General features: G+C 35.6%; 1 pseudogene; it reads right to left on the reverse strand.

Moving 5' to 3' along the window:
• Nucleotides 1-9,904: 9,904 nt before the first annotated feature.
• LOC123818708 lies at nucleotides 9,905-12,629 on the reverse strand (annotated as a pseudogene).
• Between the last annotated feature and the right edge of the window lie 4,015 nt (nucleotides 12,630-16,644).

Below are 16,644 nucleotides of genomic sequence, written 5' to 3' on the forward strand. Positions count from 1 at the left end.
AAAAAGAGATTTAGAGCAGAAAGTGTAGCTATAAAACCTTTGGGGAAGTACATCAAGATTCCTTATACATTAGTAATCCTAGAAATAATCAATGCAATACATAAACTTATTTTTGTAACTCAGAACAGAAAACTTTAGTAATTTTTTCAAACAGAAACAGCTAACAGGTGAAAAAGACAGGATCTAAGAGCAGAACAAATTCTTCTTAGTCATTTTATGTGGTTTTAGTATTCTGAAACCAAAGTATTTAGTATTAGTTATTTTTAACTTTTAGTATTCTGAAACCAAACTACTGTTTCATGAGAAAATATGCTTTGAACTCTGAACAATCAATATAGAAACACATCTTGGTTATAATCCATAATTATGACATGGCATATGATTTGATTAAAAGATGGATCTCATATAAAATGCTTAATATGGGAAATCAAATGACCCTGAAAATTACATTATTTGAAGGTGAGTCATCAGCAGGTGAGTTCCAAGGGAATGGATTTTAAGCCTTTGAGCTATGGCTTGTTTTGTGGCGAGTTGTTAATACTGTAAGCACATCAGAAACAATAGGAGGGTATTACAAATAAAACCCTGGAGGAGCCACAGCACTCACATTTCCTGTTCTGAAGCCATTCAGGAAGGTGTTTTTCTTTAATGTGTATTAAAGGAAAAGAAGACATCAGAGACGTGTAAACAGAAAGTAAAAAAAGGTTAAAATGGTTGCTGAGATAGGAAAAATCTAAAGTAGTCTATTTTGAAAAAAATATCTTTTGATTACAATGTTCAATTTTACCTAAGATAAATTAAATTTGTTCTTACAGTTTAGTTTGGTTAGAATTATATCTCATATCCCACAAAAAATAGCATAAATATAAGTTTAATACAGATACTTGATTTTTAAAACATGTTTTATTTAGGTTTTCCAAGACAAAAATATATAAAACATTTTATTTCTCATTAAATTATTTAAATTTTATTTGGATAAATTTTTCTCAATATTTCTATGTGCATTCCAATTATTTCTAGAAGCAAAATTAAAATTTAAAAACCTGATTTATTATCATTGATAAAATATAAATTATAGTTTAGATTGTCTAAAAATAATAGCTAAAACTAGAAAATATTCAGTATTCATTCTCTTTGTCACACACACATACAGACAAAATACATCTTCATATATCTGTTCCCTAAAATCTGAACATATTTTTTTATATTTTAACTTTTAGAATTAGGGACAAACATAATACATTTAATTGATATCCAAACAATATACTCAACATACATGCATTGAAGCCATTGATTAACATTTTAAAATACTAAAATTAATGTCATGAATCAGTGATGTTTCAGGGTTAATTTTAAAATATATACTGGAAAATAGGTATAATAACAAGAGTAATTAGGAGTCTAATTGTCACAGGCGTGCACAGGTAACAAGGTTCTTAGTGATCGAGGACAAAAAATTGAACCAAACACACAAAGTTTATAACATAAAGACAGAGAAAAGATTTATTAAGTGATAGTACATTCCACAGGGCATGGGAGTGGGCCAACTCTGAGCAGAGAAGGGACACGTGGGCTGGAAGGATTCTATTTTTATAGGGGCAGAAGCTTCCTGGCTAGTCTTTGGAGGGCTTTTCCTGCGCAGGTACAAGGAGATGGATTTCAAAGCTACTGGGCATGTGTGGTTTCCCGTGATTTTCTTGATTGGCTACAGGAGAAGGAAGTCCCACAATGTTAAGTCATTATAATGTTATTATAATGAATCAGGGGTAGTGCGCAGGCACATTCCATGATTCAGAGTTATCCCAGAAAACAGGAACAACCAGTCTTAGGGGGTCTTTGTCATGTATGTATGTTTTTCATCTCAGCCCTGCAGTGCCTCTGGAGTTTCCTTCCTGACTATCTCCTGCCTCATAATTAAATAAAACTGTTCAATTGGTAATTGAAATTTTACATAAGATTAACTAAATTCATCATTACAGAAGAACACAATTTTTGAAATCTTGTTAAGGAAATTCCCTATTTCCATAGATGTCTTGAATTAATGTGTTATCATTACAAATATCTTCAACTGCTTAGTGTTAATGTATTTAACACTAAGTGTAATTAAATACACTTAGTGTATTTAAGCTTTAGGAAGAAATACACTGTTCGATGCTCACAAAAAATGCCAAAATAATATATTGATAAAATGAGAATATATGAATTTACTTTCTCCCCAGGTTTATTGAATTATAATTGATATATAACATTGTATAAGTTGAAGGTATACACCTAATGATTTGAAATATATATAAAATTCAGGACTGTTCAGAAGAAGTCTAGCTTTGTTAATATAATGAGAACAGTTTGCTCAACATTGACATAACCTGGTAGCAAAAGAGAGTGGATTGGAATTCACATGTGTGAACAATGGTGACTTCAGTGTACTAGTCAGTGGAGGTAATAAATGCCATTGAATAAGTTTGTGTACTGTGTGACTGTCACATTCAAAATGCAAAGAGCATTTGAATGACTGAGAAGAGCAATGAATCTGCATCATATCTTATGTTAAGTTTGAACATTTCTCTGCAGAAACTGTTCAAATGATTCAGAAGGCCACAGCTATGGGCAACTGGTGATAGGCTGCTTTATCATGATAATGCACCTGCTCATGCATCTTGTCTCCTCCAGTCTTCTGGTAAAACATCAAATCCCCCAGGTGACTCAGCTTTGCTAAAGTCCAGATTTGGCACCCTGTGACTTCTGGCTTTACCCAAACCTAAAATCATCTTTGAAAACAGAGAGATTTCAGATCTTTGATGAAATTCAGTAAAATACGATAGGGCAGCTAATGGCAATCAGAGAACTGGGTGAGGTCCCAAGGTGCTTATTTTGAAGGGGGCCCGAGGTATCACTGTCCTATGTACAATGTTTCTTGTATGTTCTTCAATAAATATCTCTTTTTCATACTACATGGCTAGATATATTCTGGACAGGCCTCATATATTGTGAAATAATTACTGCAATAAGGGCTATTAAGAATCTGTCATCTCATGTAAAGTATTTTCACTTCACTTCAAAAATATTTTTACAATTGTAATCATAATAGCTCCTGATAAGTGTTGGAACACCTATAGGCATATAGAAGGAAATAATTATCTCAATTTCACAAAATCAAACCCTTTCTGTCCCCATACAGTAAGAATTTAAATAACACACACACATATTTATTCTTCTTGATATTTTTCTATATGTTTAGTTTTTGTTTGTATTTTTTGTTCATAAGCTTTAAAAACATAAGTAAAATTATGCATGCTGTTAGGTAAGTGTTTTTTAAACAAAATCCCTTATGATTGTCTTTCATGTTCTCACACACACACACACACACACACACACTTCACTCATTTTGACCATGGTATAGCATTCTACATCATAATTATAATGTATTTTCTTCTATTACAAACAGTGTTGCAACTAACACCATTAAACGTATATTCAGGTTTGTTTACAGAATAGATCTGTAGATGGATACTGTCTGGAATCAAAGCCACATGCATTTAAATTTCAATAGCTGCACCCAATATGACTGACTACACATCTTTCTTTGGCTTTACTGCCTACAGCAGCATCATTTGTGTATCAGCAGCACTTGATAGAGCCAATTTTCAAAACAACAGCAGGCTAAGGGAGAATCAACTAATTGGCTTGTAAGTTTTGCCAATAGGGTGGAAGCAAAACTATTGTTTGAACAACAACAATTAGTATTTTAAATACTCTGGTATTAAGGATGTGAATTGCAATGCATTTTGAGGCTCATATGTCATACATATTTGTCATCTTTGAACTGCATTTTTGTCAGATTTTCATACATATCTATCATCCTTGAACTGTATTTTTATCAGATTTGCTCATGTTTCTATTAAGTTGTTTTACTTATTTTATTAGAAGATTTTTCAAATATTGCATTTCAAAGATTTCAAATATTTACTTATTTCAAATTTCAAGGTTCTTAGGAATAGATAAATCCTTTACTCTTTAGTGTTTTTCATGTATATATTGGGTCATAAACACATAAAGGGAATATCTGTGTCCATGCTGCTTGTCTTATTAAGCACCAGATATAAATATTAAATATGAATTGAACCCAAAGTATAAGACATTTAACTTAAATCCTATCTATGATCATATACATTTTTATTAATGAAATAGTAATGTTTCAAGAAAAACTTACTTATTATTTATTTAAAACTATACCACTATATCATTTCCTTCTTACAAAAATTTACATATTAAACCACTTACTGCAAACCAAGGTGGATATATGCTGTAAAGAGACAGGCAGAGTGCTGGGCATGAGAGAAACTCATATGAATATATCTTTGGCTTCTGGGAATATAAAAAATAAAGTTTTGATTGTTAGTACAAGAAAGTCATAGCATAGGAGAGGAGAAAGATGCTGTACATCTCTAAAAACTGCACTTGAAAAATAAGAATTATGTGTCTTTTTTTAAGAGAGAGTGGAGAAAGAAGGAAGACACAGGGAGAGAAACATCAGTGTGTGAGAGAAACACTGATTGGTTGTACACTCCCAACTGGGGACCTGGCCCGAAACCCAGGCATGTACCCTGACCAGGAATCTAACTGGCAACCATTTGGTTCCCAGTCCAGTGCTCAACCCACTGAGCCACACCTGCCAGAGCAATGTGACCTTCTTTATCTAGGACTTATTTTCTCTATCACATTATCTCTATTAGTCCATAAATGCACATAAAATAATATGAATTGTCAAGGAATTTATGAACTTGTACATAATTGCATTTAACTTCCTACATTTCAAATCCCAAAATAAGATGATGTTTGCATTCACAAATGGGCTTAGGAAGAAATAATCCTGTTAATTGTACAGGTTTTTAATTGGATAAAAGAAAAAAAAGTAATTTTCTGTGTTTTCTTACATGAAAACCTGACTTTGATATGTGTACTATTCTATGAATTCTTATGTTCCCAGAGTAATAGGAATATATTCCAGGGAAGAACAGTACTAATTATAGATGTAAGACACATATCTCATGTTCCAGAATTGGGAAAAATGTTAATTGTATTACAAGTATTTAAAAATATGAAATGAAGAATATTCATACTGTGCTGAATTGGCTATTGAGTGTCTGACCAGAACTAGCCAGGAAGTTATGAATTTCAGAAGAGTGACAATAGATATATATAATCAGTGATACATTTTTTTTTATTTTTGCATTTTTAAAACTGATTGTCATAGCACATGAATTCCCAACTGGGACAATATCACCCCAAAAGAAAAAATAGGGGGGATTAGGTTTTTATTGGAGTTTATGGCGTCCTAGAAGGTGACAATATATAAACAGATAAACAGTGTATGTGATATTAAAATTTTATGGTAGTAGACAGTTAAGAAAAAACTATATAAAATGAGAGCAATACTTAAAAATAAGTTTGGGAAACACTGTGATAACACAATCCAGACAAAACTCCAGGGGTAGTTATTTTGAAAAATATTATGCTTTTTTACACACATTAAAATTATTTCTTCTATGATTTAATTCAAAATTTATTTAATAACTCCATTTAATGGAGTGCTTGTAGGTCTGTCTTTGGCTTGAAGTTTTGATGTATTAAAGATTGCTTCAAAAAGTGTTCTAACGCTTGAAAACACATGGGTAATAAACTGAATTCTCATAATAATTTTTACTAAATGTAGTAAGAACTGTTTCTCCTTTTAGGACAATTCTATGAACTAAAAATTACAAAATTCTGCCATCATAAATATTAAATAAAAAAATATTTGTTCATTTTTTATTGCTTTATTTTATTCTAATTTAATATTATGTAAAACATAATATTTTATTCTTTCTTAAACATTTTTGCTTTTGAATAAATATGCATGTTTTCTCACTTTAAGATTCCATACTGTTCTCCTAGCACACACCTGATTCGTGACAGTTGCTGGTACTAAATTCCTGCTCTGTGCGTGCTTAATGCTCCGAGATTGTGTTAGCTGGAGCTATAGAAATGATTGTTGTTCATTTTCCCAAATGTAAATTGCATTACATTGTTGAATATAACTTTTTGTCTAAACTATTTAATCCTGGGTGAAGATTTCAATTCTTTCCTGGACGTGCTAGTTATAGAATCATAATGGAAAATTGGGACATTGATCTGCACGTTGTCACCGTGGTTTGTAATGAGCCACTTAATCTTCATGAGTCTTAATCATCTCAAAAATAAAACAAAACTTAGTCATTACTCTGTTTGGTGTCTTGGAAAACTATTTTCAGGAAACATATATAAATTAATATTGTTTAAAATAATTTTAAGTATCAAGTTTCCAAAATATTAGGCTAGCAGTTGTTATATCTGCACTATAAGAAGCAGTGACTTGTAGTGGCAATTTGCACTTTTCCCCTAATTCATAGGAGTAGCATTCCACCATCAAGTAGTCTAAAATCACACAGTTAAAATTTCAATACATATTTTAAATATAAATAGTACTATTTTTACTTTGTATCCTTATGATCAGGGAAACATTCATTTGTTTCCTAGAAACTATACTATAGAAGGTATTTAGTAAATACTTGCTGACTTCAACAGATCACTCCACTTCAGTTTTATAATAATTTGCAAATATATGGGACATACTACATAAAACACTGACAATATTCTTCAAGTTTATGGTTATAGAAATTTAACATCAATGTAGTATTATTTGGTTAGCCTGATAGCTGGAATTTTGATGACAAAAGTTGAATAATTATTTGATACCTTCCAAAGTTGATCTTTTCACACACAAAACCAGCATTATGATTCATAGTATTTATACATCCTTTAAATATGGGTCATTAGGTTTGCAATTTACAATTAGGAGATAATAATTTTGTACCATTTAAAATGGCTTATATGCAACATTGATAAAGTGCTCAAAAAGTTAGCGTGCTTATGACATCTTACAGCTATCTCAGCAACTCAGGGCCTGACACCTTGAATTTCATCTCATCTCAGAGTAGGCTAAGGATCATTAGTTAGTCATTGGTCTACCAAATGGTAATCAAGCAAACTGGCTATTTTAGGAAAAGTAGACAAAATATTTAAATAATTTTAATAATAGATATTTTTAAAAAATTGCCACAAAGATAATTGGTATCTTTTTTTTCCAGGTAACAATTGTATTCTAGTCTACAGTACAAAATTTTACTTACATTTTAGTGGTTTTGACGGTGTTACTTTAGATTAAACTTTAAATAAATCCACAAAAGTCCATATATTAAAATGAAATAAGCCCTAGCTAGTGTATTGAACTCTGGCTTGCGGACCAAAGTGTCTGTTGATGGTATGATTCCCAGTCAGGGTGCGTGCATATGTTGCAGGCCAGGTCCCCAGTAGCGGGTGCAAGGGAGGCAGCTGCACATTGATGTTTCTTTCCCTCTCTCCCTCCCTTCTCCTCTCTCTAAAAATAAATAAATTAAATCTTTAAAAAAATAAATATACACAATAAAACAACAGGCATCCAGATGTTGAGGATCATACAGGTAGGTGTGATCTGCTCTGTGGCATTACAGAGTATTTCACTTATTTAAGATTTCATGAGTGAATATCAATTCACCTGTTCCTCATTTCTATATAAGTCACCAAAATCAGAGCATTCTAAACCTACACACACACAATAAACCCCCTTTTAAAAGGTGTATCAATACAAAACTTTGATGAATAAGCCTAAATGTATCTGTTGGGAACCGCCCTGACTGGTATCAGAAAACTGAAACCCCCGCCTAGGCTAGGCTAAGGGAACGCCCTTGGAACCGTGAGCCGGCAAGGAGACAAAAGCTTATCTTCCTGGCAGGAATGCTGTTTCTGCTGCTTTGTTCATAACTGAACCCCCAAAAAGCTTGGTCGGTTAGCCAAAGACGGGTAAGATTCCCCACGGGGGGAACAACCCAAGCCAGGCACGATCACTTTGGGAGGCCCCCCAAAAGAAGGACTTGGGGGGCTGCAGCAAAAGGGGGTGATGGACCCTCACTCCTCGGCTCTGACAAAGTCTGAGCATCCGGAAGAAAATCTCCTTATCTCTCGGTGGCTTTAGTTCCCGCGCTCCACCTAAGCCTGAAACAATGACGGGGAAGTACAGCTCGGTACTGGGAAGTGCGGATTTCCCGGGGTGATCAGGCCTAAGAAAGAACATGTAAATTACTGTGAAACCTTCTTTGTTTAAGAACGCTCTCAGTTGAATGAGGAGGGTCTTAGGAGGAAGCTAGTTTGTTCCTCAGCCTTACAGCTCTTTGACCCCCAACTCAATAGACCGGCAGAGTTCTTTGTTTCCTATATTCCTTACTTCCCCTAATGAGTATTGTACGTTACCTGAGTTAGTATGCAAAATGAGCCTAATAAAAGCAGGTATGGACGGTAAATCAGCGTGCTCCCCACTAGGGGGGGTGGCCATTCTGTCCCTACTTCCCCACAGAAACTGGTTTGTCTCTGTGTATGTGTGTTTTTTCTCGCGTATTGTCGAGCCATCCACAGTGTGCCGTGGTCACTGCTGGCCGGTGACCCACGCGCAACATGTATCATCAAACCAACAACTCCATCGATCAAACCTGTTGTTAGAAAACAGTCAATATCGGCATTTGATCTGAAGGCAAGGTTGTCTCTTTCAATAGAATACCACCAGGAGGTTAATCAGCAGAACAACTAATATGTTAGTCTTAATATAGGACACTGAGGGAAAACCAAAAATAATTTATTAAATACCACTTTCCTGAGATAGGATATAACCCATAGACTACAGACCCATGAGTTTCTATTTGTCAAATAATGCTTTAAGTATACTTTTTTTAATCTAAAAGGAAGTATATTGGGAAATGCAGGAGTAAGGTAGATATATGAATTTATGCATCTACTTCCACTGTTCAAAAGTGAATAGCAAACTGATAATACAGAGCTAAGTGACAGTGACTTACTTAACCTTTGGGCACAGAAGAGGCAACACCACTATTCCTTGTAATTAATAATGCTCTTCAGGAGTTTGCAGCAGATGGCCACCCAATGATACCACAATACAGACTGAGCACTCATTCACTGTTGACAAAGACCCTAAAAAATGGCAAAGGTGCACAAAATGGCAAAGAAGTTGAATTTTCTGAAAAATTGATATCAATATGCTTTTCCATCACTAGTAAATCAAACAAGGTCAAGTATAAAGCCCAAAGCAGCACAGAATTCAGAGTCAGAGGTTGGCAGAAAGAAGTCTGGAAAACTGAAGTCTTTTTAAAAAAAATCATCAATTTCTCCATGGTTAATAAAACTATCGGAAGAGGTACAACATTTGTATAATGCTGACAGCTTGCTGCAAAAATTCACATGGATGAGGAACCATGGAATGTATGTCAATGGGGCATTTTTAAAAATTTACAAAAAGTTAAAGTTACTATTTAAAAACTAACCATGTTATGCCAAGATGAACCATGGTAAAAGTAGTGTCCATGATTCTTTACACAGCTGATGGGAACATGATAGAAACAATTTTCTCTTAAAAAGGAAGCTTTGCTATTTCACTGACTTTGACAACCTGACCTAGTAATTTAGAAAAATCATGTACTAAAATATGTAAAATTAAAATATGAAATTCTGGTTTGTAAACATCAGTTGGCCAAGTCTCTCCAGAGTCCTGCATGATAGTAGAATAGAATAAATAATTAATTCACTAACTTATTTATTTGTTTTGGGAAATTCCAGAACACAGAGTTTATACTTTCACACTTAACTATGTTTAAACTATATAAAGAAAGTCAGTGTAGTTGTCTTCTTCTTCTTTTTCCTTCCTGTTCAATATTCAGCTCTTACTCCACTCCCAAGTGCCATAATTGAAATAATACTGATTTGGAGACCTAGTCCAGATTGGTCATAAATGTCCCATAAAGTCTGCAGGACTCAGTAAAGATATTTCCAAATGGCATGGTAATTCACTGCAGCTGCCGTGGTCACAAATAGGTGCCAGATGGTGTGGGCAAATGGAATGATGCCATAGGCTCTTGAAGAGCATGACTCATAGGCAATAAATTAAACCCCTACAAGCAAGTTCCTGAAGTCCATTAGTGTATTCATTGTGTTACCATCAAGGCTGGAAAGAAACCCATTGTGAGATTGAAAAAGAGCTCAACCACATTATACTTTTCATGGTAGAGAAATACATAAATGGTTTCCCTGCTGGTATGAGCCAGAAAAACCAACACACATGAGGTGCCAGGGGTCCAAATTCACAGAGATTTACTCTTGGTGCATGATGTGACAATGAAGAAATCGATAACCATGCTGTCAGACAGGTGGAAACAATGATCCTTTGTCCTTAAGTTCTTCTTTTTCCGTGATACAATGTGAAACGCTGTGGAAAAATTGCAGAGGGCACAGAGACCCATTCCATAAAGACATGCTGTTACTTTCTCCTAGCAGTCATCCATTGATAGCGAGGGCTATGCCCACTGTGACCTAAAGGATGAGGAATGCATGTGTACAACATGCAGCATGTTCATAACAAGTTAATTTGTAGTGGCCTTTGGCTGAGCCACGTGGTGGTTCGTGAACCACTGGAATTGATTCTTGAACAAAATGTATCTTTCTCATCTCTTCGCATGCAGGGAGCTCCATCTTACCAATGCTGGTGGTTGGGCATGCAGCCCCAGTGGATTTGTGCTACCCCAAAGGCAGCCTTGGGCTTGGGCTTCTCCAGAGGCCACCTGAGTAGGCCAGACCACTGATTGGGACAGTGTTGGGGCCAGATCAGGTGCCTTGGGGAGGAGAGAGGATGCTTCAAGAGCCCTAGTGCCTCCTAACTCCTACTTTCGTTTCCAGGGTTAGTGATGGGTATAATCTTAAAGGCTGATAAAAGAGTGTGTATGTTAATATTAACAGGATGCAGTTCATTTCAGCTAAGCCATTTCTACATCAAAATTGCACATATTGAATATGTTTGATAAGTTTTTTTTCCAGTTTTCTATAATGTTGCTTTACTTCCTCAATTTATGGAAATGGATCAATGGTTTAAGATTTGCCCACAGAAGCATGAAAATATGTATGCAAATAACAAAATAAATAGAACAACTTATAAATGCAAATTATAAACAGAATCTTTCTGTGAATTTTTACTTACTGAGACAAAAATTCTGTATAATTTTATCACCCCAATAAAAATGAGAAAAAGTAAAGGATCACCCCAATAAAAGATGAGAAAAAGTAAAGTTGTAATTAGAAAATATGATAAAATGTTATGTATTTATATCTGCTCGCTAATTGATAATCTATTAAGAAACTATGCCACATGTGCTCATAAAACCAGCAAAGATTTCACATAACTTTCAAAGAAAACAAATTGAATTTACTGGTAAAAAAATATACTATAGACTTTTGGAATTAACTTTAAAATGATATTTTCCAATATAAAACTAATTTTATCTTTTAATGTGGAAACAAGGTTAAAGCTACTATAGCATCTTTTGCATTATAGCAATCCCCACTATTATTAAAGTTTCCTAACCATAATGGTGCTGACAGTCACATACATGGAGGATAGCAGAACATCGTTATAGTGTGTTATATAATAAACAAGTACATATCAGATGTCATTAAGTTACTACCATGCACATTTACTAAGGTGGAGTTCACATTTCAGTTTATAAGAACACAAGTGTATGTGCCACACATGTGCCTTGATATATGCCTAAATCAGCTATTGTGATTTTTTTCCAAACCTGAGAATATAATGAATAATTCTTGATTTTATTAATTATAATATTATTTATTTTTGGCACACTGTTTGTTGATTCAATTTTGTACACTTCTATTAACTGATTAAAAATGTCATGCATAGTCAAAATGTGTTAGTTCCTATAATATTTTTGACCGGCCTATTATTTTCAAAAATAATTTCTTTTCATTTTCATACAGGAAATGAAGGCAAAGAAGATGTCCTTGAGTGATGTGGTTCCACTCAATATAATCCAGAAATGAGATAGCATCAAAGGTTACATCATGAGATAGCATCAAAGGTTAGTTGGTTGAAAGTCCTACTTAATTTGGGATTTGCAGATATAATACTGCTGGACAAAAGGTGATTATTTAGTATCAGAAAATTTAGGTTTTATAAGATTTTCATTCATTTCAGAGGCTATATTTGCATTAGCAATCACTTATATTTTTATAAGCAGTATCTTGGTTTGAATTAATTTGACCTACCTATAAAAATTATAAAATTATAAAATTCCCATCTAGAATTTCCACTAATGTTTCCTGACTACACACAGGGCATCTATATTTCTCACTTTGTATATTTGAAAATAGCAACTGAAACCCTTCTAAAATTGATTTTTCCCAAAAAATAAGAAACTCACAATTTATACAATTTGTGATATGTGTAAGTTCCAGTTACCAAGGTTTAGATAAATAGCACTGGCCCCCAACAACAAGATTCAACTTTCAGCTACAATGATAAAATAACTATGAGAAATCACACAAAGTACCAACTTTGCTGGTAGTTCTGCAGTCCACATATCATCATATAAGCCACAGATGCCCACCAGGATGTACCAGTCACATTTTTTATGTCGGGCTGTTCGTGATTGGTCACTGTGCATCTGCTATTTGGTACATGCACAGACAGCAGAACATGCAGTTTTGTTGCCTTCTTGTAACCTATGATAAGCTGAGGTGGCATTTCACAAAAATGAATAATCAACAGGGGGAACTGGCCAAGGAAGATGAAAGTGCAGCAATGAAACAAAATGTCAGAATGCTGAATATAACATTTGAATCAAGTGTAAATGGAGTTGTAGAAGAAATCAATGACCATGCAAATGTTGACACTGCTGCTATTTCAGAGACTAAATTTGTAGCCAGAGAAATTTAATGAAGGCAAAGTTATCAATGTAACTGAAAAAAAGTGGTTGTAGAAAAAAGGATGAAGATTCACCAGAGGCAAAAATTTTGCATTAAAGGAAACCCTGTAGACAGTTCACAACATTGAAAGTGCAAAAGATAAATGTTGAAAGATATACCAAAATTATGTTTGACAAGAAGGCAAACATTTTTCAAATTGTATACACTACTCATCTTTGTTTTTAAAGATTTTATTTATTTATTTTTAGAGAAAGGTAAAAAGAGGGAGAAAAAGAGGGAGAGAAACATCAATGTGTGGTTGCCTCTCATGTGCCCCCAAATGGGGGCCTGGCCTGCAGCCCAGGCATGTGTCCTGGTTAGGAATTGAACTAATGACCCTGTGGTTCACAGGCTGGCACTCAACCCACTGAGCCACACTAGCCAGCATATACACTACTCATCTTTTTTTTTTTTTTACAAAGAAATATGATGCTTTAATTTCTATGTCACTAATGATTTAGTATACCAAATAAATATTCATTTGGATGCATGATTTTTAAACTTTTCAATAATTAAGGGCTGACAGTATGAGGATTAATGTTGGACAAAAATTTTTACTTATTACATTTTATTTTATTATTATTTAACATGTTAGGGTGACAATGGTTAATCAAATTACACAATTCTGTAACACATCATCTGTGTATTGTATTGTGTGTTCAGCACCAAAAGTCAGTTCCCTTGTCACCATTGACCAGTTCTACCTCTCCCAAACTTTCCCTCTGGCAATCACTACACTGTTGTATGTGCCTCTGAGTTTGTACTGTTTTTGTTTAATTTCTTTATCCTTTTTACCGAGCCCCACAATACCCTTCCTTCTGATAACTATCGGTCTGTTCTCTGTTCAAGAGGTATATAGGAGTCTGTTTCTGTTTTGTTTGTTGGTTTATTTGTTCATTAAATTCTCAATGTAAGTGGAATAATATGGTATTTGTCTTTCTCTGACTGGCTTACTTCACTTAGCATAATGCTCTCCAGGTCTATTCATGCTGTCACAAAAGGTATGATTTCCTCTATTTTTATGGCAGAATATCCTATTGTGTAAATATATCACACCATTGTTTATATGAGATTAAATGTAAAGTTAGATTGTTCATATGAGATTTTTCTAGTTTCTTGAGATAGACCAGTAGCACTCTGTGTTTCTCTCCCAGGACTGCTCTCACTGTGTCCCTTAGATTTTGGACTGTTGTGTTCTCATTTTCTTTTATTTTAAGGCATCTTTTGATTTCTTCCTTGATCTCATTGTTGACCAATTCATTGTTTAGTAACATGTTATTTAACATCCATGTCTTGTGTGTTTTTCAATTGTTTTCTTATGATCATTTTCTAGTTTCATGCCATTATATTCAGAAAAGTTGTTTGATAAAAGGAAAGAAAATGTTTGATATGCTTTCAATCTCCTTAAATTTATTGAGACTTATTTTGTGTCCTAGCATGTGTTCTATCCTAGAAAATGTTCCATGTGCATGTAAAAAGAATGTATATTTTGCTTCTCTGGGATAAAATGCTCTGAAAATTTCAATTAAATCCATCTGGTCTAATGTGTCATTTAAAGCTACTGTTCCCTTGGTGATTTTTTGTCTGGAAGATCTATCCATTGAAGTCAATGGGATGTTAAAGTCCCCTACTATGACTGTATTTCTGTTGATCTCCCCTTTATGTACATTGGGATTTGCTTTACATACTTAGGTGATCCTATGTTGTGTGAATCAATGTATACTAGGGTTATATAATACCTTTTAAGAGCTACAGAGTGATCCACATTTTGTGGTTGTCTTTGCTGGGCCTGGGTATGTGTGGAAAGGACCAAGTTGTGCACCAAGGCCACCAGCACTGAGCCTGTGGCCAGGTCAGCAAAAAGCCCAAGGTATCACAAGATCTGCCTTTGCTTCCATCTGTCTGCACCTGCATCCACCTGCCTGTTAGGCTCAGTCACTAAAAGAACCTCTGGTGGTTCTCAAGTTGCATGAGGTACATTCTCAGTGAGTCACTAGGTAGGGGCAAGTTGTTTACCAGATTGATACAGGTTCAAACTCGGTGCCCTTGCTGGGTCTGAGTCTGCTCAGCAAATGTCCCAGAGTGTACCAAGTCTAGTAGTTCTTTGCCAGGTGCCCTCAGAACTTTGAGGTGGGACAGAGTCAAGATGAGGCCCTCAGAGTGTATCAGGCTCAAACAAACAAAGATTAGGTCATACATTGGGAAAGCTTTGCACTGGCTAGGTATACATGGTAAATATGGCCCCGGTGCTAGAGCATACACACAACTCGGTGTGTCCCAGATTCTACCAAGAGCTTGAGCTCAGCAAGGGGGGTCATGAGGACTTGAGAGGGTAGGGCTAGTAAATCTTCCATGAGAGGGAGGTGCTAGTCATGTTTAGGTTAATGGGGGCAGTGATCTCTGCCTAGAGCCACACAACTCAGTCTGTCTCAGATTCTGTCCAGAACTCCCAGGGAGCTAGTGCTCAGCAGGGTGGGGTCACCAGGATTTGGGATGGTGGGGCCACCAGAGACCAGGACAAAGAGGATAATGCATCTCCCAAGAGTGGAACGTGCTAGTCGGGTTCACACAAATTGGAGGGAATGGTCCCTGCCCCAAAGCCACACAACTCAGTTACTGATATTCCTGTGGTCTGCAAGGTGGGGTGACAGGGAATCCAGAAGTTGGGGCTATTGCACTCTCCTAGGCTGATATCCTGAGGAGGGGAGTGTTCCACCCAAGAAAGATGGTGTCTTCAGTGTGGGAGGGGCACTCAGCACAGGGGTCCTGGCTGATGTCCTTTCAGCTCTCTCCTTGGAGCTGCAGAACCCAGTTCCTCCTCACATGACTTTAGTCCACTTCACTCTTCCTCTGCCATAGCTTAGGGTGAGTGGCTGTGAACAAGATTTTCTGTATTGGCTTCTTAAAAGGGCGACCATGTCTCTAGCCAACTTCTATCTCTTCTTCTTAGACAGAATTTCTGCTGGTTTTCACAACCAGACATTATGTGGATACTTCATCCTGGCTCTGGTGTTGTGTGCTGGGCAGCCTGGTGTGGGGTTGAGGCCCACACTCTTCAGGGAGAAAATTTGCAGCTCAGATGTGCATTCAAATTTTTAATCGCCACACTGTGGATGTGGGTCCTGCCTGTTTTGTCTCTCCATCCCTGCTGTCTATCTCAATGTGGTTTCCTCTGTAAATCTTTGATCATAAGACTTCTTTCAGACTAGTCTTCAGGTGGTATGCAGGTTGTTTGTTTTACATTTTAGTTGTATTTCCAATTGAGTCCTGAGAGGAGGTGAGTGTAACTTCCACTTACTCCACCACCATCTTGGATTGTTCCAGCAATTTTAAAACTCAAGAGACAACCGTAAGTTTTCCTAATGTTTATTAAGATTGCTTTGTACAGTTTGAGGTTGCAGGGCAGTTTTTCCAGTATGACACTACAGTACCAATCAGAGGCTTACTGCAATTATGCACACTTAAAATACTGTCCTTGCAGCCCCAAACACATTGCATCATCATATCTTGTTGCCTCAGTCTTCAAATACACCCAGAATCTCACCACTTTGGACCATTTTTCTTCCTATTAATAGTGGTGATAATTAATCATTACATCTTGATTTTTTATTCTAATACACTTGTAACTAATGTTTCTATTAGACTGTTTACGTCAGAGCAGCCAGATTGGTCTTGTTAAAACTGAAAGTCGACCATGTTATTCTCCTATTTATA

Source organism: Phyllostomus hastatus, unplaced genomic scaffold (genome assembly GCF_019186645.2).
Source record: "Phyllostomus hastatus isolate PE091 unplaced genomic scaffold, TTU_PhHast_1.1 phas_contig_29, whole genome shotgun sequence".
Lineage (NCBI taxonomy): Eukaryota > Metazoa > Chordata > Mammalia > Chiroptera > Phyllostomidae > Phyllostomus > Phyllostomus hastatus.